The 23837-nt window shown below is 39.5% G+C and overlaps 1 long non-coding RNA gene across 1 annotated transcript in view; it reads right to left on the bottom strand.

Moving 5' to 3' along the window:
* Positions 1-1245: 1245 nt before the first annotated feature.
* LOC135579452 (uncharacterized) overlaps positions 1246-23837 on the bottom strand; it is a 39280-nt gene continuing 16688 nt past the window's right edge. Inside the window, exon 3 of the long non-coding RNA XR_010472592.1 lies at positions 1246-2085. This is a non-coding gene — a long non-coding RNA (uncharacterized LOC135579452). The remainder of the gene's footprint in view (positions 2086-23837) is intronic.

Here is a 23837-nt window from a genome sequence, read left to right as displayed (position 1 = left end):
GAATATATGCAATAGACATGAAAGATGAGATCAAATACAAACATGAAATAAAAGCGCAACATGCCTCCTGGTGTAATTTCTGAGTATTTGTAGTTCAAAGGAGACTAAACCACACAGCTTCAGTACCTGTGGCAAAGGATGGTTTCTGTTAGTGACCTCTGCTCTGAACACTAATTTGTGCTGTGTCATATGCCTGGCTGGTGATGTACAGCCCCACGCTTCACGCTCTTGATTAATGCACGGTACTCAAAGTCAGTTTTTACTGTTGTGTTAAATAACATGCCTCATATACCTGTTTTGACTTCTGAATCCAGCATCAAAGTCTTCTTCTGTGACCTAATAAAGTCACTCTTTGGCTTGAGAGGTTAGGGTGTCTCTGGGGTGTCATCACTTTCCACGTTACCAACATATAAGGTGTCCCATACACTGGCCCTTGGCATCAGTGTGCAATTCAAATCAGCACATGGCATAGGACATACTTCTTTTGAATTTTTGCACGCTAGTCCTGGATATTTCGCTGTGTCGTGTCACCAAAAAGCCAAACCCTGCAACAGCGACAGGATTTCCTAGCGTGTGCCCTGTATAGATGGCACTGAAGTTGCTACTGGGCTGCAAAGAACAAAAGCGTACACACATAGACCATCATAGTCACCCTGTTTAACGCACTTGGGCTCCAGCTATTTCGTTCCTATTTTTTTTTAATTTCAGTGAATTAAATAGTTGTCTTTATGTATGTTTAAAGAAGCATATTCATTTATGTTCAGCTCATCTTTGTATCTTAGACCAAATACACAGTGACCCAAATATACACATTTACACAAGATTTTATAGAGATCACAGTATGATACATAATCTTGAAAGTATTCTTTCAATATGAAAGAAATATTTTCATTTAATCTACTTGGGGGGCAGGGGAGAGAAACACAATGTGCCTCTTCCATAAACTAAATAAAATTGCTTTTCATTGACTCACTGCTCATTCTAATGCAGCCTTATTAAATTCAGAGAAGGCTGCTACGGAGAAGTCTGGGGTAAACTAAACAGTGTTCAGATGCTACATTTCAGATATGTATTTCAGATGCTGTCTTTGAAGAATGACAAGTAACAGAAATAGTGCTTAACTTGCTCCAGGAACACATCTTTAAAAAGTCTTCTGCTGTCTAATTACAGTAACTCAACGACATTTAAGCTAGAAAGGTCATTAACGTTTTAAGCATACACTATGCCACAACTACTGCCTATTTCCTGGCATTCCATAAAAACCTAGTGCTCTTGGGAAACTGATGGCTCACAGGGTTGTTAATGAGTGAGATACCCTTTGCCTCTTGATCACTGGTCTGAATTCTGTTTAATCTGGAAGCAACAAACAATTGTTTGTTGCTGGTGGTGTTTATGAATTAATTTGATAACTACTCTTGGTTTAGACTGTAGCAGGAAAATGTCCCGATTTAAAAACCTTTCCTTACCTTCCTTGCCCCCTTATTCATGCAATCAGCTCTGATATGTCTGGAGCAGCGTGGCACAAAAAGCTACAGACTCCTACAAGAGACTGCCCAGACAAGGTGTCAGTGGTCACACAGCTTCATCACCACTTGCCAAGGTGACCATATAGCTCACTGGGTACACAAAAGGCACAGTATAGACCTAGTGACTCCAGGCCGGATTACAAACCCTTCTTTCTTCCCAGGGACACTAATGTGTGCTGGGAAGAAAAATTCTCCTTTATGAATAACATCAAGTTAAGGGATTTGCTTTAAGACTGTGCTGGATGCTACTGGAAAACATGAGGGCATTTCCCCCTTATCACCTCACTTGCTTGTAATGAAGGTTTCCTCTAAAACATGTTTTTGGTAGAGCTGGTTGTAAGATCCCTTTTCTTACAACTTAGCAGATACACAACCCAGATATGGCCCCAACACTGGTCTGTTTCCCTGGCATATGGGACTTGTAAATGTATTAGGGAAGAAACATCCTGAAGGAGTAAGTAACAGAAGTGGGACTCCTCTTACCTGTCAGATCGAGGCAAAGACTCTCGTCTTTTTCCTCTCCCCCTTCTCTTTCCTCTCTTTCCTTTTTGAGCTGGACCTGTGTTAATACAATGAAAAAACAATATGAATTACAAAGGAAGAATGATCTGAATCAGACAAGGTTTCAACAGATGGTTCCCACTATCTTTCTATGGCACATCATTCTACTATTCATTCTTCAGCCTGGTTAAAACACTTTCCTCATGTGCTGAATGTCGCCTTCCTGTGACACCTAAGACAATGAGCATTATTAGATCATTTATGAAACAGCAGTATCTCTGTGTAAAAAGACTGAATTGGTACTGGAAGTACATGGGCTTCTTCATGTATTGGCATCTACCTCTTTCATTCTGAAGACAGAGATTTTCTTAGGCTCTGTCTAAAGTGCTATGTGGATATGTGCCATGATGTTCCCAGAAGCGACAAGCTCAGAGCAGACCAGCATTTCTGTCCATTCCATACGCCAAGATTCCCACTTAGTAGAAATCAAGGCGCAAGGAGTGGAGAACCTCATGGATGCTTGAGTTTTACCCACTATGCAGCTGGGATGTGGCTAAGTGGGATATACCAAGTACATATATACATATCTGGTCTCCAAAAATATCACAGCAAGTGATCTTTTCCATTTTTTTCTGCTAACATGGTAGTTTTAAGTCCTCAGAAGGAAATTCTGACTCTGCTGGAGACTACAATGAAGCTCCCATTGACTTAAGCAAAGATAGCGCATTAATTTGGTAACAGCATAGTTTAGCTTCTCACTCTTCTAAAAGATCTTCCTGGTTCGTCTCTGATCTACAAGGAGGCCACAGTTTACACCACCCACAGCTCTGCAGTCCCCAGATCAAAATATTTTGCTTCTGTTTTCTGACATTATCCTACTGTAGTTAAGTCTAGCAGCTGCCTGCTCAGAGAGACAGAATGGGAATAAGTGTGATAGAATATAAAACATTGCTAAGTCTATATGACAACTTTGGCGATATTTACTGCTTCTCACCTTTTCTTAATTACAGGATCAGTAGAGAGAATCATTCCTCACCTAATTTTCCTGCCCCTTCATTTGCCGTATGCAACTGGTTACAAAAAGCAGCTCACTAAGTAACTATTTGTGGCCCAGCATCAAAAGAGATTCCACAGGGATCCGAGATTAATATTAATGACTATTTTTAATTAATTTGATATAGGATGAAGATTGCTGAGAACAAACTCTAGACGGTATAAACTGGGAAGGGATGACAAATTGGGTAAGATGAAAGTGCATCACACTGAATAAATGAGAGAACCAGACACAATCAGTGGGATATCAGCTGATATCCCAATAGGAGATGGAGTATTCCAGCCTGCTCGGTGGCTCTTATTCCCCAGTTACAGTTTGTGAGAAACCAGAGAATGTCAGGTGTGCTAGGAGGCCTCCTTTTTATTATAAATCATAGAATCACAGAATGTCCTGAGTTGGAAGGGACCTACAGGATCATCGAGTCCAACTCTGTCCCTGCATTGACAACCCCACAGGTCACACTGTGTGTCTGAGGACGTTGTCCAGTCTCCTCTTGAACACTGTCAGGTTGGGGCTGTGACACCTCCCTGGGGAGCCTGCCCCAGTGTCCACCACCTCTAGATGCTGCTGTTGTGTCTGTACGAGTGTATTGTGTGTCTAAACAGGGCGTGATTTTCAGCACTAGATCATGACCTTCTATATTGTTTAAGCATTAGCACATTGCCTGGCCTGAATTTGGCCCATACGGATTAGTGCTGCCCCAGACAATGCCACGTGATGGCTCAGCCGTAGGACAAGGTCCATTTTCTGTAAGTAGCAAGGACAGATTATACTAAGAGAAGACCTTAGTCATACAGTTAAAAGTTCTGACGTGCCTCTGCCAGAGAACAGGCCACGGCACTATAATGTTTATTAGCATAAAGAGACGCAGTCCATATGTTCACATTGTGGCATGCCTTTGGAATAAAACTGCGTATGCATATGCAAATACAACAAGTCTATCCATTTCCCCTCTTTTTAAAATAAATCCATTGTTGTGCCTCAGAAAGAGGGCCAGATAACGTACAGAAATACTGTTAAGTTGGCTTTTGTTACTTCAGACTACCCAGACAGTAGCCTCACTCTATGTGTCAGAAGAGCTGTAGAAACTACCTCTGCACAACCTAAATAGTGCATGAGCCAGTATGGATGTTCCCCCAGGCAGGAGACACTATGCCAAACATTGATGTCTCTTCATATTTAATGAAAAATGTGGACAATCCCTAGTTCAACCAAGAGGCAGCCAGAGGCTGGTACCCATTGTGTTATCCCCAGCTGCAGAACAAGCCTCCTGCCTTCCTGCCTCATGTCCACAAAGCCAGACTGTTGACCTTCCTGTTCAAGATGTTGACCGACCTTCAGGTCTTTGTGCAGGCTGAGTTGTTTTGCCTGGTCTCTGGAGGAGAAGAGATACATTTATTATGCTTTTACGAGGTTTTGGAGAGATTCTGTAATGCATAGTATGTCTAGAACACGCAATGGGACGGAGTTTTAAGTTTCTTTTTATGCTAGTATGTTTAAAAGGTTTATTTTTCCTGTCAAATTTAGCTATGCTTTCAAAAGCACAAACACTTCTTGGTAGGACAGCAGACATACTTGTAAGAAACTCCAAATTGTTTCCTTCGCCCACTCCCCATTTTAGATCATCTTTCACATGGGAACAGCTTCCCTCCTCCTCACTCACCTCCTCCTCCAAAAAATTTCTGACATCTGTTCCTTTACCTCTCTAGCAGCCACTCTCCCCTCATCATTTGCCTTTTATTTTATGGTACTCATTTGTGCACTTCAACTCCGTGCTCTTTGAGGCACGAGCTGTTATGTGTGTTGCACTTCTAACCCTTTGTAAAGCGTCTTAAATGTTATAGACATTTCCAGCACAATATAGATGATAATGTAGTTAGAATGGAAAGGCAATTCCCTAGTTAACACCTCCCACATGTGGTGATTAAGTACTAGGCTCAAAAGCATACAGCAAACCCAGTGCAGATACATTTCTAGAAAGACTGCAAATTCCTGCCTCCAGATGGTCTGCAGTTGGTGAATAATGACACGGATTGTTTGGTGCTTCACTAATCAATCATGACAGCAACAAGGAGAAAAAGCATGTCTGGGTAAAGGAAAATGTACTTTGGATAAACCCCAAGTTACCGTTTTGTGCATTTGATCTGCTCATCAAACATCACCTTTTTTTCCCTTTTCTTGTCTTATGCTGTTTTTAATTGTTTATGGAGAAATCCAGAAAACAAAGTTGGGTTTTTTCCTATAAAATACACATGAGGGGAAGCTGAACAGCATCAGCATGACTGCAAAGCTGCATCGCATTTCAGACTGCAAAAATGACAAACGGGAGAGGAAGTGGCAGAGAATTCATCTCCCGTGTTAGGTTCTGGAGACCATGAAGCCTGCTTCAAATATTTCTGTAACATGAGCACGACACCTGCACCTGAGGTTGTAGAAAGCAAGGATTGGAAGGAAGAACGCCAGCCTCCAAATTTCTTCCTCACTGCATGAAAACAACTTGATTTAAAAAAAGTAAAAGTAATTATCTAAATCACACCATCAGCTTTAAGTGAAACATATAGAACAAAGTCCGGCATTTTCTTGATTACATGCTGACCAGTTTAACTGGATTTCTCTGTACATCAAAAGGAGAGAAACAGTACAATTAAATACATAAAAGATAGAAAGGGTGGATGGATACTTTATTTCTGGGTAGGAAGAGCAAAGCAGGAGAGAAGAGAAGAGGAGAAGAAGAAGCAGAAGAAGCAGAAGAGAGAAGAGAAGAGAAGAGAAGAGAAGAGAAGAGAAGAGAAGAGAAGAGAAGAGAAGAGAAGAGAAGAGAAGAGAAGAGAAGAGAAGAGAAGAGAAGAGAAGAGAAGAGAAGAGAAGAGAAGAGAAGAGAAGAGAAGAGAAGAGAAGAGAAGAGAAGTATTAAAATGTTCAGTTATCCCATTGAATTTATTGTTTCGAGTGCAGATATCTTTGTGGCTCCTTGTACTTACGTATAGTATTTTGCAATCTAGTATTTGCAAATGGTCCAGGAAACTGTTAGACAACCTACATTTTCTTCTAAGGTAATAAGTCTTGAAGAAAAGAACTGTATGGCAGTAGAAATAATAAAATGCAAGAAGCATGATAAACTCTGTGGCTGTTGTTCAAAATTTGGACATAAGAGCAGCAAAGACACAATGTGCTGTGTTTCAGTCTGTCTAGATTTTCCATCAAATAAGCATAACTAGTTTTCAGTTACTGTAGGCATGACTCAGAAAAATAGAAGTGGGCAACACAGAAAGGCTGTGAAAGCAGAAAGGTAAAACATACAGAATAACTGGATTTCAAAGAGCTAAAATTATAGAAGATTTACCCATATTAAGGCTAACTACTGTTTGCCTCTCATTGCTAGTTCACTGGAGTCATGTAGCAAATAACTAACCTGATCTTACGGAGGACAGTTGCCAAAAGGTGGATACTGCACACTGATGACATTCATACTTCTAGTATAGTACCACCTGAAGTAACTAGGAATGAGATCTATACAAATTATGTGCAGATAATACTGATGGCCATGCTTTTGCTGATGTTTTAGAAGATATGCCCGGAATACAGGCTAAGCTAGCAAAGTATTGATCCATGTATAATGGGAAGAAAATTAGGTGAAGAATAAGCTTTTATTTGCTTTTCTTCATTACCTGGGACTTAAAACATGTTGAAAAACATCTTAAACAGATCAGTCACTTTTATTGTTCCAAATGTCCAGATGATCAGAGTTGCAATAAGTTGCTTTTCTTACATTCATTTGCTTACGGACCGCTATATGGGCTATTGCACTAAGTGTCTTGCTCGAAGAAGATTCATCTGCAACCAGCTGCTTTTAAGGCGGCATTGAAAGTGAACCACTGAGAGGCTCACAAGAAATGCAAGAGAATTCAGGACTGGTCAGCTCTGATTGAACAGTAAAAGAAAAAGCAACGGATTTGTCAAGGAACATTTCTGACAGAATTTTTAGAAGCCTTCTTGAGAGAATACGTCGTTGAAATGCAGAGTACAGTACAGTACCCCCTACCGTTCTACATCATTCTAGTTGTTCCCATCTGGTACAAAGCACAGTCATTCCTTTGTAAATCGCTCGTTCTCCCTTCTTTATGTCTGAAGAATCAAGATACTGAAGTGGCTCCTGCTGATTTCTTACAGGAGACCACTTATATCTTTCAATATTTCTAACAAGCATTTTTATTATTTTCTACGTACAATATGCATTAAGCCTACACATCTCAGCTCTCTTTCTGTGATCAGGCTTGGTTTCCTGCAACTCACTTCTCCAAGCCAGTACTGAAAATATTTAAGCTTTTCACCTGTTGAACCTTTGTACTCTTCTAAATGCTTCTAGGGTATCACATGGTTTTCTCTGTGAGAAGATACAGAATTTAAATTCTGCCTCCACTTCCCTTTGAATATCATTGAGGTTGGATACAAAAGTTCCATAAAACTGAATTTATCTATTGCTTCTGCATTTGATCATTAGGTAATGATTGCTTGCATCCTATCTGTGGTAACTCCGTCAGTACACAGGCATTTCATTCCCTCCCACATTAAGGTCCTTAATGTGGTTTTCACTGGTGGTTTCACTGACTCCAGAATTTGCTGCCTGTTATCGGGGACTGCAGCTTGCCTCGTTATCTCATCGGCACATCTGACTCCATCCCCGGGCTGTGCGGGTATGAGATGTGTCATTCCTTTCTAGTTTGCAAATCCTTTCAGAGCTTCTCTCAGAGCAAATTCTCCATACACGCTGAAAAATTCCGGGCAGCGTATGTTACTGTTTCACAGGCTGCCTAATGAAATGGTTGCGTGCTGCTGTTCACAGATGTTCAGAGCCCAGTACTGACTTAGCAGGATGTGTTTACTGGTTGCTTGCACTTGGCAGTTTTATTCCATGGCCCATTTGGGCTAACTAACTACTCCTCCATGCCAATACCACCTATCTCTTCTGGATAGACAGCCTATAGATTATTCTGCCTCCAGACAAGAAGCAACGGGCTGCTGAATATATCTTTTGACATTCTAGAAGTCAACAATTGATCTTCTGACTCAGGGTTTTCTTTGCTTGCTACATGTTTATCTTTCAGCATCACTTGGCTCTTAGTCATGATGCCATACCCATCTGTACAAATATCTTGGGCATTCAATTTAGGTGTTAAATGAAGAATAAATGAACATGAAAGCAACAAAGTTCAACCAGATGCCTCTTTCATTCAATAAACCAAGACAAATAGTGGTTTCCCATTACTTGTTTTGGAGGTGTTATACATCCAACAGCCAAACTTTCACAGTTAGGTCCCCGGTTGCAAGGGTGATAGCTTTGTTTCATTTCTAATGAGTGTCTCCTTGAGCTGTTGATAGAACTCATCAACTGCATCTTTATCATCTGCTGTCGTAGGAGTGTTGATCTGTATGATCGACATATTGACTGGATTTGCTAGAAAAAGAACTGTAATGATTTTATTGCTGATTGGCTTACATCCAAGCATATACTTCGATCTGCTCTTGGATATGACAAACACAATGCAAGTTTCTTCTAATTTTTCTGAGCTTAAGCAGCATCCTGAGTAGCTGTTCATCATCCCAGAATGACATCTATTATTCCATTGCAGCACTGATTCTATATTTTTCTACTTCAGATATTTCCAATTCCTTTGTCACAATAATGCTCTTGTTTTTCTTTTTTTCCCCACACATTTCACATTCTCACATTAATGCTTGGCCTGGTGGTATAACCATCAGGGATTATACTCCTAGAGGCTTGGTAGAGCCACAAATACTCTATATGACCAGTGACTATATATGACCAAATGCTCTATATGAACCTGTTCTGAGCTTTAGTGTCTTGCGTTCCATCATGGGACAAATTGTCATGCACACCTCCCGAAGCTTTTCAGTTTACCTGGACCATGGAAGAGTTTGAGTATTGAACAAGTTACTCTAAGGAATGTGAGTAGATAAGCATTGCTTAGCTGTAAGAGGAATTGAGTGTCCACTGTGAAACCTCCAAAATGTAGCACATTTGGTTGACACACCTATGGACAATCTTCTTCTGCATCTCATAACATTTTACATTTATATTTGATCTGCAAACACAGCAAATGTCAATCTGAAGCTGTGACTCAAGTTCATTTTTAAACTGATTCCATGCTTGTTAGAGCATGTTTCTGTTTTGAAGGTGCTCCTTTGCTACAGAGCACAAAATGGGAGCTTAAAGAAGAAAAAACAAGCAAAAAACAACCAAAAAAAACCAACCCCCCAAAAAATCCAAACCAATTTCTAATTACTTCTCAAACACTCACATAATAGCTTAAATGTGTTTTTTCGGAGCTGAAATAAATGTTACTTCTAGGGACTAACATGTCACTCACATTCCGCTAAATCATTTTGCTTTTCTGGGGTGCAAGCCAAAGCAGAATTTGGGATATTTCTGTGCTCGCTTCGTAATTCTGCATTATATTCCTCAGTGGCTTTTCTAGCTTAATCGTCAGGACGTTTCTCATATTCACTTTTAAAATTAACATGCACACATTCCTTCAGATACCTATGTATCCACCTTGCAGAAAACACATGGTGCTGTCAATACTTTCAGTTTGGTCTATAATTTGTTCTATCAACCCCTCTTCGTGAGAAAAAGAGGCAAATGAATGGCAGGGTTGAAGGTGGCCTTTTATTGATCATTATGAGACATCATTAGGATAGATTGTCTGCTTTTTTGTGTGTGTGTGTGTTTATCGGAACACGTTGGAATTTCTCTCCTAAGGATGTCTTAAGGAGTCTAAGCTGTGGGGCAAATATTTCAGGAAACTATACATATCACCAGAAAAAGACTCTTCTGACTGAGTCCACCCACTGGTTTGATTCTCTGTCACACATGTCATGTTCAGCAGCTGCCTAGAGGCTCTCCATAGGATCAGAGAAACCTTTAGATGATGACAAAACCATTGCAATGTGAATTAAGAGCTGGTGCTGGCAATCAAAGTAGTATTCATTCAGCCTGTTCTCCTCAGGTTCCTCATGTAATTCTCTGCAGAGCAGTCCTGTAATGCAAGAAGTCCCATTGATTTCAATAGACTCTTTCACTTGGAAAGGCCTCGCATGAGATTTGAAAAGTAAAAAATTGTTACATCTAATCTTCTTTCAGAATAATTTAATACTTTTATGTAGCCACATGTTTAAATGGCTTAGGATGATAACCTGGTACTCTGGAAAAATGTTTTCAATGTATACAACATAAATCCATAACCTTTACCTCCAATTTATGAAATGTGGAAAAGAAGAACTACTGTTTTCTTCAAATTTTGGATTATAGTCTGCAATTATGATTTTTATAGACAGATACTCACCCACAGTTACAACAATCATTATAATTCTTATTACCAGCAATTAAAATACAAATGCAGTGTATTTCATTTCAGATGCACTTCATTCTTCTCGGGGTCTACATGCTTTTTAGTTTTAGTATCATAAAAATCAATACAAAATAAGCAGAAATACAAAAATATGAATGGGGATCTGTGAAAAACTGGATCCTATCTCAGGAAAGTTTGAGTGTAGCTACAGCATTGTCAAATCTTATAGAACTCATTTTGTATAGCCATGTTATTCTACATCTTATTATTTTTGTTAAATTGTGAGTTTGGGTTTTGTTAATTACTAATGAGAATAAGGAGAAGGGTCAGCTAGCGAAAGGAAGTCAGGATAACCACTTTATTTGGAATCTAAAGATTTTTTTAATTTGCCCTGATGACAACTCACGTGTCCTCATTGTTTGGGAAGCCCGTATAAAAGGTACAGTGACCAAATCCATACTGCCAGCATGAAGTATGGTGCTGACCTTCTTAGCTCCTTGGCCGCTATTTAATGTCTGGTGTGGACAACTGACTGTTTGTATGAAATATCCAGGTTGCTGTATCTGCAGACGCAGAGATCACATCTTCCTCTTTGCCTATTGCTATGGCAGCTCATAACTGGTATATTCTGGTGCACCAGTAATGAAAGAAAACAAGGATGATTGAGCTGTAATGGTAGCAGGAGCTGGTGCAGAAGGTGTGGTTCCTTGGTTTGCCACACAGTTCTGGTGTGATTTTGAGCAGTGATGGAATTACAAAGCTTAGTCTAGGAAAGAACTCAGGAGGTTATTAAGTCCATCTATCTGCCCTGAGGCAGGATCAGCTGCATCTCTGCCAGGGTTTGTTTAACTGCTCTTAAAAAAACATTCAGTGACCAGGGCTCTAAAACCTCTAGGCAGTCGATTTCTGTGACTAATTGATCCTTATCTTTAGGAAGATTTTTTTTTTCTCCTGATGTCTAGCTTAAACCTTCTTAACTGTAATTTAAGCCTGTTACTTTTGTCTTATGCACCATCAGAACTATTTTCCTTCTTTTGCAGCAAGTTACTAAACATTTGAAGAAGGTCGGTGAATCTCCACTCTTCTCCCTTCAAGTCTAAGCAATATGTTAACAGTTTGGGTGTGCAAAACCATGCTTCAGAAATTACTTAGCTTGTGTGGTATATCGCACAAATCCCCTGACAAAGGGAGTGTTCAGACCTACAAAGCCATTGTTAATATCAGACATTGTACTTCTAGGAACAGGACTGTTGCAGTTGCCAACTTTCACCAACAGTCTTTTCAGTAGTCGTTTCATTAACAGCTTCAGCTAGAACACAATGTTTTTGTATTTAAAAGTCAGCCAGCTCAGCTGTTTACCACTGATACACAACAGGGACAAATGGCCAAGTGCCAAAAGGACTATTTAAATGTGAGATTATGGTCATAAGATCTACTTAAGCAACAAAGTTCCATAAAAAACATCCAGAGACTCCTAGCTACCACTTTGTGGAAGCCCTTCAAGAAATCTGCATATTGAAGTATTTTAAGAAACATGAAGAGCTTGTGGGGGTAGCAAGTTCAGAACAAGGCTTCCCTGTATTCAGAAGGGCTGGAGAATAACAAAACTGAAACGCATTAAATACTTTCTACATAATGACAAAAGAGATTTATTCTCATGGATTTTCCAATGAATAATCTTGAAGTTCTTACCCAGAATTTACATTCAGCCTGTCTCAACATTTCAATGAGATCTCTACAGAAAGAATAATAATTTTCATGTACAACTTATGCTTGCATGCGTGAAACGCACCTCATGTCAGAAGGACACAAACTGTGAAGAGGAAAGTATGGTCCAATGTAAAACAGCAACTAGAGGCACTGATAACCAGAAGGCTGCCTGCTAACTCAGCAGAGTTGTGCTCCTCTGTGGTTTCTATGAGTAAGGATCCATGCCCTCTCGACCTCCAGGGACAACTGTTCTTTCAAGAAGAGAATTCTGAATAATAAGAAATGTATCCAAGTAGAAGTGAAGGGAGGGTTGCAAGAGTGAAATGATTCATTACCATGACTGAAGAAGAAGAATAAGCCATTCATATGCAAGGTCATCTGTTGTTCTATGTCATCATGCTAATGAATCACCGTTTGTTTATACACTGGGAGTAGTACCTTACCAGTACAGGGACGGACAGAGACTATTTGCAGCAGGAATTATGCCAGTAATTTTAGTGAAAACTTCTAATTCCAAAACACATGGCTGAAGAAAGGGCTGTATTCATACCCAAACCTGCAGAGACTTCCCCACTTCTTCGTCTGTGTGAGATTTAAACGTATTTGTCTTAGTGCCAGACCTGTGGCCATCTGATCTGAAGCAGAATCTGACAGTGCAGACACTGACGTATTATGAACTGCCAAAAGTACAAACTCGGGAGCACAATGTTTGTGCTGCTTCTACAGCTAGACTGTTCATTAGTGGTTTTGAGCAGAAGAGAAACAGAAATGCTGTGACAGGGAATAACATTACTGGCAATATGACTAATTTATACTTTAATTTTCCACCTAAAGGCCTTAAGAAATAAGTTACCTCAACTATGAGCCATTTATTCCAATAACTCTTAATTTGGATATTTAGGAATTTTTCAGTAGGTTCAAATGTTGCCAAAGAATCTGAACAGAGAGAATTTCTTTGCTTAAATTCCCAAGAGGTGATAACTTGATTTGACTAGACCAGTTTTTTCTCTGAAGAGGATCATTTTCTGAGTTGCTTTGTGGATAAGAAAACCTAAAGGTCATATGAAATCCTGTTATTTGACTAAATAAGGGTTGAATTCCAGATTTAAAGCCCGAGTGATAAAACTTAATAAAGTTTAGGAATAGTTATCTGATAAAACCTATTTTTCCTCCCTTGATTCACATGATTTGAGAATTCCTCAGGGCCAGACTCCAAGGTCTGAATGTGGTTCTTTGAGCTGAGCCATTCTTGAGAATCACTGTGGTTATCAAGATGCAACCTGCCTTGGATGAGCTGTTTGCAATGTTCAATCATAATCATCACAGCCCAGATTTTGTCAGCCTTCCTCTACTGAGAACCCTTGCATTAAATGCCTGGTTGCATTGGAACCACAATAATTAAATGTTACAGAAGTTCTTCCCTAACAGTGAAGGTGGCAGAATTCCAACCTTTGCTTTATGAATCCAATTTCAATCATGGTGAGTGTATCTGGGAACTGCTTGCCTAAAAGGATCCAACGGCATCCTTTTGAGGCTTTCTGAGATTCTCAGGTTCTTGCAGCATTTAAAGACCAAAAAAATGTATGATTTAAATACATTTTTTAAGGTTTAGCAGGAAAAGTCTTCTTTACTAACCTGATATATAAAGTACAAAGTAATTCCAATCCCAGACATAAATTGTAGAAAGTGTAAATGTTGGAAAGACTAATAATTACAAATTTACAGGAGAATTTTAATTAATGGCATTGCAAAATGCTATTTTTTTTCCCCAATCTGCCACAGGAGCCCACTACATGGATGCTTATCCTACCATTATCTGAAAGACTATAAAAGAGAACCAGCAGAAACAGGAGACTGGACTCATTCAGGGACTTTCATGTACTTTTCCTTAGTTACTGTGTAAGTACCATGTGAGAACAAGAGCTGAGGGGAGACCTGATCGCTGTCTGCAACTGCCTGAAAGGAGGTTGGAGCATGGAGGGGTTGGGCTCTTCTCCCAAGTAGTAAGTGATGGGACAAGAGGAAATGGCCTCAAGTTGCGCCAGGAGAGGTTTAGATTGGATATTAGGAAAAGTCTTCACCGAATGGGTTGTCGGGCATTGGAACAGGCTGCCCAGGGCAGTGGTGGAGTCACCATCCCTGGAGGGGTTTAAAAGGCGTTTAGACGAGGTTCTTGAGGACACGGTTTAGTGCTAGAGTTTGGCTGGGTTATGGTTGGACTTGATGATCCTGAGGGTCTCTCTTGTATGATTCTACGGATAAGGAGTATGTGCAGAGTACAGCTTGTATTTTTAACAAGTGTTCTGAAACCTGCAGGGGGTCACTTATATGCTTCATGCAGCACAACCATGGGCCTCCCACTGTGTTTTGCTTCCTGACATGCAGAAGTAACACAAGATTCAATGATACATTCCTTCAGACCTCTACTGATTCTCAGAGAGAAAAAAAATACACCAGGAAACCACTTCTGTACAGATTCTCATAACCTGGTGACTGAATTTTCATACCCTGAAGACTGATCAACACAGACAGTACTGCAATACTTCAACTTTCAATGCCAGATCTATGAAAGACCTATAGAAAATATTGTACCCAGCTAAAGGCACAAAAGAGCCAACAAACAACAACCAAAAATGGCACACAGGACTGAACACCCAGCGAAAGTTTCAGATGTACCAGGACGTCCATAAAAATACGGTTCTCGTTATTAAGACAAAAAAAAGAAAGAGGGTGGTTTAGGAAATGGTAGGAATAGAGACTATGAGGGAGTTAAAACAGATGAAAAACGTTTTAATATTACCTTCAGGAGATAAACTGAACAGAATTTTTAATAGTTTCACAGTAGGCAAATGGTTAAATTATTACTACTAGACCCTTTCTCTACTTGTAAATTTATTCAAGGACAACAACAACATTTTCATTCATTTTTTCCCCTAAAATTGTAGGGGAAGTTATTTGGTATGCACTTCACAAATAAATAGAAGACAAGTAATTGTGCTTGTTGCTTAAGGTTTTAATGCTTAAATACATTAACCACTTAATGTTTTTATAAACCTACTCATGTTAAACTTTAAACATTCACTGAAGTTTAAACACCTGCTTTACTTTATTATAGCTGTGAACTAATATCTTTTATAAATAGCTCAAAGAAGGTTTGCTTTCCTCTTCCTTTGTTTGTTTGTTGTCCTGTTAGACAGCCTATCCTGTAAGATGACTGCAAAAATCAATTCAGAAACCCACTATAATATCTTCATCTGCTGATTCATGGAAAGTTGGGGAAGAAAACAGAAAAGACAGAATAACCCAAATTACTTTATCTGGATAAAAACTATCTGAGTTGTTGATAAAGATTTGGAACAACCTGCCTAAACTCTATGGGCTTAAATATGTCAGCTCTGCATAACACTGTTAGAAAATCTAGGAGGAAGAACAAGTTCTACTCAAACATTAATACTCTACAGGCAGAAGGAATCTTCCCCTCTTGGCAGAAATTCCAAGGGACTATTCAAAACCTCAAATATTTAGTCTTCTGTTGCTTTCCAGGATCTACTTAATCATAAATATAGTTTATTTATGATTTAGTAGATCTATCTAAGCTCTATCATCAGCATGGCTTGGGCTAGCCACAAAAAATATGCCCTAATTTATGTCTTGAATACTAGAAGATACCTCTAACTCTTGTAACTGCGGTTGAACTTTATCTTTACACATGAGCTACTCACCATACTGCATATTTTACACACAGTAAAGCAGTTCAGTAAATAAGTCAATCAAATGAGGTAATAAAAAGAGTAAAGAATGAGAAAAATATGGGGACTGTCTTCTCCCGAATCTCTGAATATAAGCTGGTGGAAGAGGCTGGATTTCTTTTGGGGTGGAACACTTCCAATGAGAAAGTTATAAAATGAAGTCTATACTAATAAATTAAGCAGTGCCAAAGTATGTTTTCAAGCTTGGCACTCACTCATCTCTATGGATGAATGACTAAAACTGTCCCTGGCATGGATTTGTCCTGTACCAGCCTGTGCTTTTCTAAGCATTTCCAGGGATGTTTAAGGTGTTAAGACATCCCCAAGGCCACTTCCAGAAGCAACTCAGGCCAAATGCCAAACATAGACATGGCCTATACAGAGGCACACACACCAGGGTACTTAATGGCTCTCTTCAGATGACAGGCACAAGCAGCAAAGCATGTAGAAAGATTAGGGCATCAGCACAAACACAAATTGGCCATCCCATCATACATTGGGGCATAGGCAGCTATTAGGACATGTATGCAAGTTTTATAAAGGCCTGTGCCAGTATCCACTAACAAAACTCTGCCATTAAGTGCCTTAGAGTAATGCACGTCTGAAAGTCACTGAACTGCAAGATAATAATGCTTAGTATGCCAGTGAAGCATAAATACATGCGTTGTCAAATTAGTTTCTTTTAAATGGGACAAATAAATACGCATTTCTTACAAAGAACTCACCTACTGATTTGGAGAAAAAGATCTATTCAAATGTAACTTCATTTAAAAGGTTTCTCTTGAAAGAGCTAGAGTTAATAGAGTTTCTCTATTAAAGAGCTACATTTGTCATGTTTCCCCCTACTAGGAATGTTGATCAGTTTCTTGATGTGATATTAGTTGCATTTAACCTGAAAGGAGATGGATTCAGCCATACATACATGACTAACTCTGTTGAAACATCAACAACAGAACAGAAAATCTACCATCGAGATTTTAACTGGACTACACAACAAACAAAGGCCATGCTTTGAGATTCAGAACCCAAAAATGTTAATAATCACATTAAGTCTATGACAAATAACAAACAGGAAGTGCAAAGGATGACACTATTAATGTGTGCTTAATAAAAAGGGAAAAAATAATATCCACAATACCCTCTATTACAATGTAGCCCATATTGTAAAGGTTTTCAGAGACACAGCTGTCTATTCCAAGTAAATCAAGTGGCATTTAAGGAACCTGAACTTCATATAATCAGAGCCCTGAACAATCCACAAATTAACAGATGTTAATTTTACCACATATTTTACTCCTTGGTGCAGACCTACACTTGGGAATTAGACCTTGGTCTTGACAAAGCCTTCGATTTGCTCTAACACAACGGCGACTATGAGCTGGGGTTAACTGGACTCTGATACGTTAAAGATTGAAAGGACACCTCTGACTTCACTGACTGACAGAATACAATTCAAAGCGGTTTTCTATGGTGGCAAACTGAATTTGTTCCAATTCAGATCAAATTAGGTGCACTCTTCCTCTTTTCAGTGATGAACTAGAACATTTTCCCTAGGAATTCTTTTTCCTCTCTCTTTATTGCAGCTCATTGTTACAAGAAGGTTGTTACAGAGGCCAAACAATTGTCCTGAAGGCAGTACAGAAGGCTGTCATATCTTCTGCAGAAAATGCCCTGATACACACATCCCTGCTTCACTCTGTCATGCCCTTCATGTCATGGCTAGAGGCAGCTTGGGACTCCCTGCACACAGAGTCAGGTTTTGGCTTGGTTGGTTTGTTTTAAAAAGATCAATAGTAAGATTTTAGATTTCTCTGTCTTCAGGTATACTGGAAACTGGAACCCCAAGCCAACATGCCAGGCCATCTATTCAATGATAAATAATCTATCTTCTGGATGTGGCATGAGTTACTGAGGTTCCTTAGTTTAACTGCTATGATAGTATAATCATATAACTAGAAATTAACACGGCAGCCTAGGAATTAAAAATATATTGATTGGAACTAAGTTTGAAAGAACTAGCTTAACATATTGAGGATAGTTTTATTTGCTATTACTAATAGGTCCATACCAACTCTGTGTATCCAAAGTCAGAACCTTTGAAAACACATGCCCTCATCTGACTAGTAAAGCAGTGTAACAGACCCGTAATCTGTTTGCAAGAGCCCTCAGTCAGTTTACAATTACAGTGTGTAGTTTGTTTCATTCTAGTTTAACACTTTAATCAAGAAATATTCCAAAACTTTAAAGTCAGAGATGAAAGAAAATGGAAAATGGGTCCTCCCAGATCACACTCTTTGGCTCAAGCAGTCAGCTCACGTCAGCCTGAGCTCAGCTGCAATCACCGCTTCCAACAGGACAGTAGGGTTTGCCTCCTGAACTCACACAGCTGCTAACGCCAACAGGACCCACGCTGCAGATCACTAGTCTAGTTATCTGCTTCCTACCAGTGATATCATTTGGTTACATGCTGTAAAACACACAAACAAGAGAACAACCCAAAAGCTTTTTCTGGAGGCACAGTTGCTGGGGAAACCATCTTCTCTCTTTATTCAGCACTTCAAAAACCCTTTAGCTCCAATAAAACAAACAAACAAACCATGGTCAATTTGCCTAGAAGTGTGCATAGCATCAATGCTATTTTTTGTCTTGCACCTCCAAGGAAACTGCCTTTCCTTTAAAGGTTGTACTGGTTGTTACGCCTATTTTCTCTCTGTCATTGCATCCCCACACTTACATTTGTTTTAGCCATTACAACAGAAAAGCCTGTGTACCTGTAAAAGCAGGTGGAGTGAGTGAGGAAGTAGAAACAGCAGAAAGAACTCAACAGATGAAAATGGAAACAGCCTCCCTAAGAAACCTCTTACAGCCTGATCACCCCTGTCCTAGGGGTCTCAGTGATTCTGGAGATATTTTCATTTAAGAAACGCTAACCTTTCCCCTAGCATCAGCCAGTCTCAATTGCTTTCAATTGCAGAGAATCAGGTTCAAGCCTGCAAGAAACTGTCAAACCTTTGAAAAGTTTTCAGAAGTCGGCATCTGTAAGGCTATTTGGCCCAACCGAACCCTCTGCAAGATCACAGCTCTGCTTTGCGTCTCCTTACTTCATGAGCTTAACTGTGTCTTCATACGAATCTAAATTTTATCCACATATTACAAAAGAATTGGATATTTATTTGAAATTATTTCTGAGTCTTTAGCACTGCAGGAGCACTGCTGTGTTTATTTACAATGGCTATTGTTACTAGGATCTTGAAAGACACAGAACATAACAAATCTTCCTCATAGTGCAGATTTTTAGAAACCTCTGTCAGTGAACATCAGAACCCCAGAACAGGATGTATTTATAATCTTATAGTAGTAAATGAAGCCTTTTATAAACATGCTTAAGAATTCTTGTCCTGATTTTGCATACTGCAATTATTACTCAGCTTAAATGCACGTGAATTTCTCCATTAATTTTAACATCAATACTTCTTTGTAGTTGTAAGCAGCTGGGTAATTATTTCATGCCCTCCCCTAAACTTATCTTTTGGAAAAAAAAATCACACCAAAATGTCATCCCAAATACAGGCATCAAGAACAAGAGGAGCAGAAGCTGAAATAATTTGATTTACAGTAATAACAGTAATACAGTAGCTACCCGCTACTTTTTTTAACTACAAATCATTATACAGAACAACCATCAGTTACACAATTTGAGATGAAGTCAGTTTTTCCTGATATATAAAATAGACATAAATGACCAAAATGTATGATGAGTTTCTTAATTAAAACAGTGGCAGAATTCCAGGAGGACTACTTTATGAAGTTTATTATAATACAAGTTGTTTTGCAGCCTAATAATGAATGGTGAATTACCATATGATTTTACCAGTTTGCAGAAAGCATGCCTTTTAATTTTTCCCTTTTAACAACAGAATATGAAAAAGTTTTTCCTAGTTCAATTTAGTCTTACTTCACTTCTTTCCTCTCTTTTTGTGAAACATAAACAAGATTTAAAGTTATATACAAGGAACTATTCCTTTCTCATCCTGGAAGGACGATATTACGTGTTGCATGCTAGTCTCTCTAATATTATGCAAGAGTTTGTCTGCAGGATTACTGCCGTGCATGGAAGGAACACAGCAACAAGACCTAATGGGCTGCCTGTTACCCAGCTGTCTCTTTACATTTTGCATGTGCTGCAGTGAGGCCTCAGGGCCTTCAGCCATTCAGGAGCTGCCCAGCTGTGCAAAAAACAAAGCACATTTAGCACGTCTGGAGCAAATTAATATTGCAAATCTCATTGTGACAAACAGAACAAGAAGACAAGGGAGCCAAGGCGTAGCCAGGCTGCAATTTAAATTACCTTCACAAACCTGGAAATGCAACTACTAATTCTGACCAAAGAATTATCCTGAATGACTAACTAACGAACATGATTATTCTTCTTTGATCTGGACGCTCCACAGTGCTTCTGCCTATCTCAGAGGCTGGTCTTTGTATAAGTGCTTGGGAAATGGTAGGAACAGCTTCACGTCAGCCATAAGGAGTGCAGACTCCAATTCCATGTCTCTCTGAGGCAAGGGGAGGTCCTCTTCCATACTTCATCTAGCAGGGAAATGGCAACTCTCCATAACCTTTTGTACAATGCACCTTCCAGTTTGAATCATCACGTCCTCAACACAGCTTGACACAAAACCCTTTGCCAAGGCCTGGGTTACTGAGAGAAAAACCACTGAAGCCTTCCAAAAACTTGAGCTAATGAAAACATCTCATTCCTTACTCTAAAATGTTTCCATTGTGAGCCCAAGAGAAGATCCCATAGTCAATCCCACCGCAGCCAAACAGGAGATAAGAAGCGGCTGCTATTGCAAAACAACACAGCTATTCAGGCTTACAAACCCCTTTCTGCATGTTGAGGCCACAGCATTACTAGCTGGCAATATTCCCCCTTACTGCTTCCAGATTCATGAGGGGGTTGAGCATACTCAGGAAGGCATCCGTTTTACACTAAGGCTTCTTTTACTTCCTAGCTCATGCTGCTGGCTCTTGCATAAGCTGTGAGTAGCCTTACAAATTTATACATTAACCTGAATTGTTGTCAGATATTTGGTTTTATTTCTTCATTAGAAAACTGGTTTATACCATGTCGGAAACTCTGTTTTGTCCTTACCTTCTTTTTGTCCTCTGGAGCATAGTAGTTGCTCCCTGTGTGATTATTCCCTTTATGCAATTTATTTGGCTTGCAAGGTGAGCTCGCTCCACAGACTACCCCTTGCAGGCTAACATACCTTTAGTATTTTGTCTAAAAGCTACACAACACCACCATTTTACCTTGTTTTGTTTTTCTCTCCCAAGCTAAGGTTCCTCTAAGTGTTTTCTTAATCCTTTTAAGTCCTTTTGCTCAATCACTTGTGCCAATCAAGTGATCTAATTGCTGACAGAACAAAGTGGCCTCCAGGATAGCTTACCAAATGCTGATCTTGTACATATACTACAACTTCTAACTGGGAGCCAAGATATCTGCTGACAGGTGGTAACTCCTCCAGGATCTGCTCTTCTGTGACCTGCTGAGTTGTTTTCCTGGCTTATTCATTTATTTCCTAAAGAAGAAATAGGATCCTTCATAACTTTTGCTTGTTAAGCATGGCTCATGTGCTCTCTGTGGCTTTGGCCAGGAACCATGTGGTTGGAGCATTTATATAAAGTAAAAAGGTTGTGATTCTAGTGAGAAATCCACGACCCATCAACTGTGATTTACTGGTCCCTACAATGACCTAAAAATATGCTGAACGGTTATATTATTTCACTCAGTGGTTAGCATTTGAAAACAACCATTTTTCAAGTGATGCAAAAATGCCTTCTCATCAGTGCAGTAGGGAAAAAGATTTTCAATAATGATTATTAACTCCTGTAAGACGTGCACTGTCAGGCTATTATGATGAGTCCTGACAAAGTAGTATTGTCTGCCTGATTCTTCTGCTCAGATTTTTAGGCTTTTATTGACATTGCTGCAAATCCATTGCTTAAAACAATACACTCTTAGGCTACATCATTCATAAAATCAAGCTGCCTACTGTGGGCATGGGGCTGTCATAATCAGCAAGCTTGTATATTATATTCCTTTGCAATTACCTGAATACTTACTGTCCCTGCTGCCATGTTAAAGTGTTTTCCAGCAGTTTGCAATGCCTCTTTCAGGATGGAATGAGAGGGTAAACATCACAGAAAGATGAAGGAGAAAAAGGGTTATGTACCAAATTAATGAGATACAGTGATGTCAGTGCCAAACACTCTCTTCTATTAATAAGCCAAAGCCCATCCTCATCGCATGGTACATACTTCTTCAGCCTTCTCTCCCACCTTTGTCTCATCATGTGTTGGAAATTAGTGGTTGTCTCCTACATTCTTGAACATACCTACGATGCTTGTCAGATGTCCTTCTGACCTAAGAGTGCCCTGACCATGGTGCCATCGACAGCTCCTGGCACTTGTGCAGTCAACTGCTTTCTGCATGGTGCCAAATCTTCTCAATACAGAGAGAGGAGATCCTGCAGCAGTAACAGGCCCAGTCCCTGCTCAGAGCACCAAATCTGCAGTTTTCTATTAAACATTCATTAAACAATACATAGTTCTGGGTAGAGGGACTAGAGTCCAGGTCTACCCCTCCTTTCCCTATAGTAAACAGTGCTCTACCTATTAGGCGGCACCTTTTCCTTCCTGTCATGCAATGTTAATTCAGGGAAGGATGAAGTCCTGCATATAGTAGAGGGCAGAGCAAGCAAGCAGTAAAACCTTTCTCATCCCTCCTCTTATATCCCAACCCCTCAGGTCATATATCCCCAGGAAAATAACCTTTCACAATGTAGCATAAAACACAAAATGTGATGGTCTAATAAAAACATATTAACTTTCACTTTTTTGTGCTCCTCTGTTAATAAAGTCCATACAAAAATGTGCTCATCTATTTCAGCTCCAATACAGCTGCAAAATTCAGGCAGTAATGGGAGTGCTCGGTCTTCTGGCTCTCCATGGCATAACATGGACTTTTCAAAAGATCAAAGCAATTAAAGAAGAAATGAGTGTACGAAACGATCTTCAAACTGTCTCAGTTCTCCTGCTGTTCCTGATGTGTTTGATGTGACTTCCCCTGCTTTATTCTTTCTACATCTCTGTTCACATAGTGAAGAGCTATGGCCACACACAGGGTTTCCTTAAGAAAGGTTTCTACATAATATAGATGAGTTTTCCTTCTGTATAAACTGTATACGGGTTTTGTAATCTCCACTGAGAATTACTTTTATATTAGATTATCAAAGAAGGCATGCTCACTCTACCTGGTCTCTGTTTTGAATTTGATTTGAGTTGCATGAGTAAAGTGAGTTACTGCACCTGGCTGAGCTGGAGCTGACAGCATTCACTCTCATAAACTGTACAAATTAGATACAATCCTTCACAGAGGTCTCTTTCTTTCTATGAGCATCCACAAGAGACTTTGAAATTTACTGGAAATGTTCACGTTTTAATTGATTAGGATCTGTGGACCATATTCAGATTCCTATAATTTGGCTCTGGCAAACTAGCTCATTTTTCTATGAAATGAGATTTTGTGGACCTAGGAGCTACAAACAGAACTCCAGGTGGTCCCTAGCTGAATAGTTTTCTGGAGTTCACAGCCAGTTTCTTTGAAGCTTTTGAATAGTGCAGTAAATATATTAGACTTTACTTTTCCCAACAGACTTTCAAATGCCAGGAGATCTGTTATTGTGGAAATATAAATCTCACTGAGGGACCTTGGGATCTATCCAGAAGCTTCTGAAATTGCTGGAAGCCACCTGAATGACTTTGACAAGCAGATCAGACTGTATGCAGGTACATGACCATGTTGATGAATGTCACAGAGTTGTTGAATTGCCACACAGAGTTGTTGCCTCCTTTGTTTTAA

The sequence above is a fragment of the Columba livia genome, chromosome 4, assembly GCF_036013475.1.
Source record: "Columba livia isolate bColLiv1 breed racing homer chromosome 4, bColLiv1.pat.W.v2, whole genome shotgun sequence".
NCBI classification, from domain to species: Eukaryota; Metazoa; Chordata; class Aves; order Columbiformes; family Columbidae; genus Columba; species Columba livia.
This window is presented reverse-complemented; position numbering and strand designations above follow the sequence as displayed.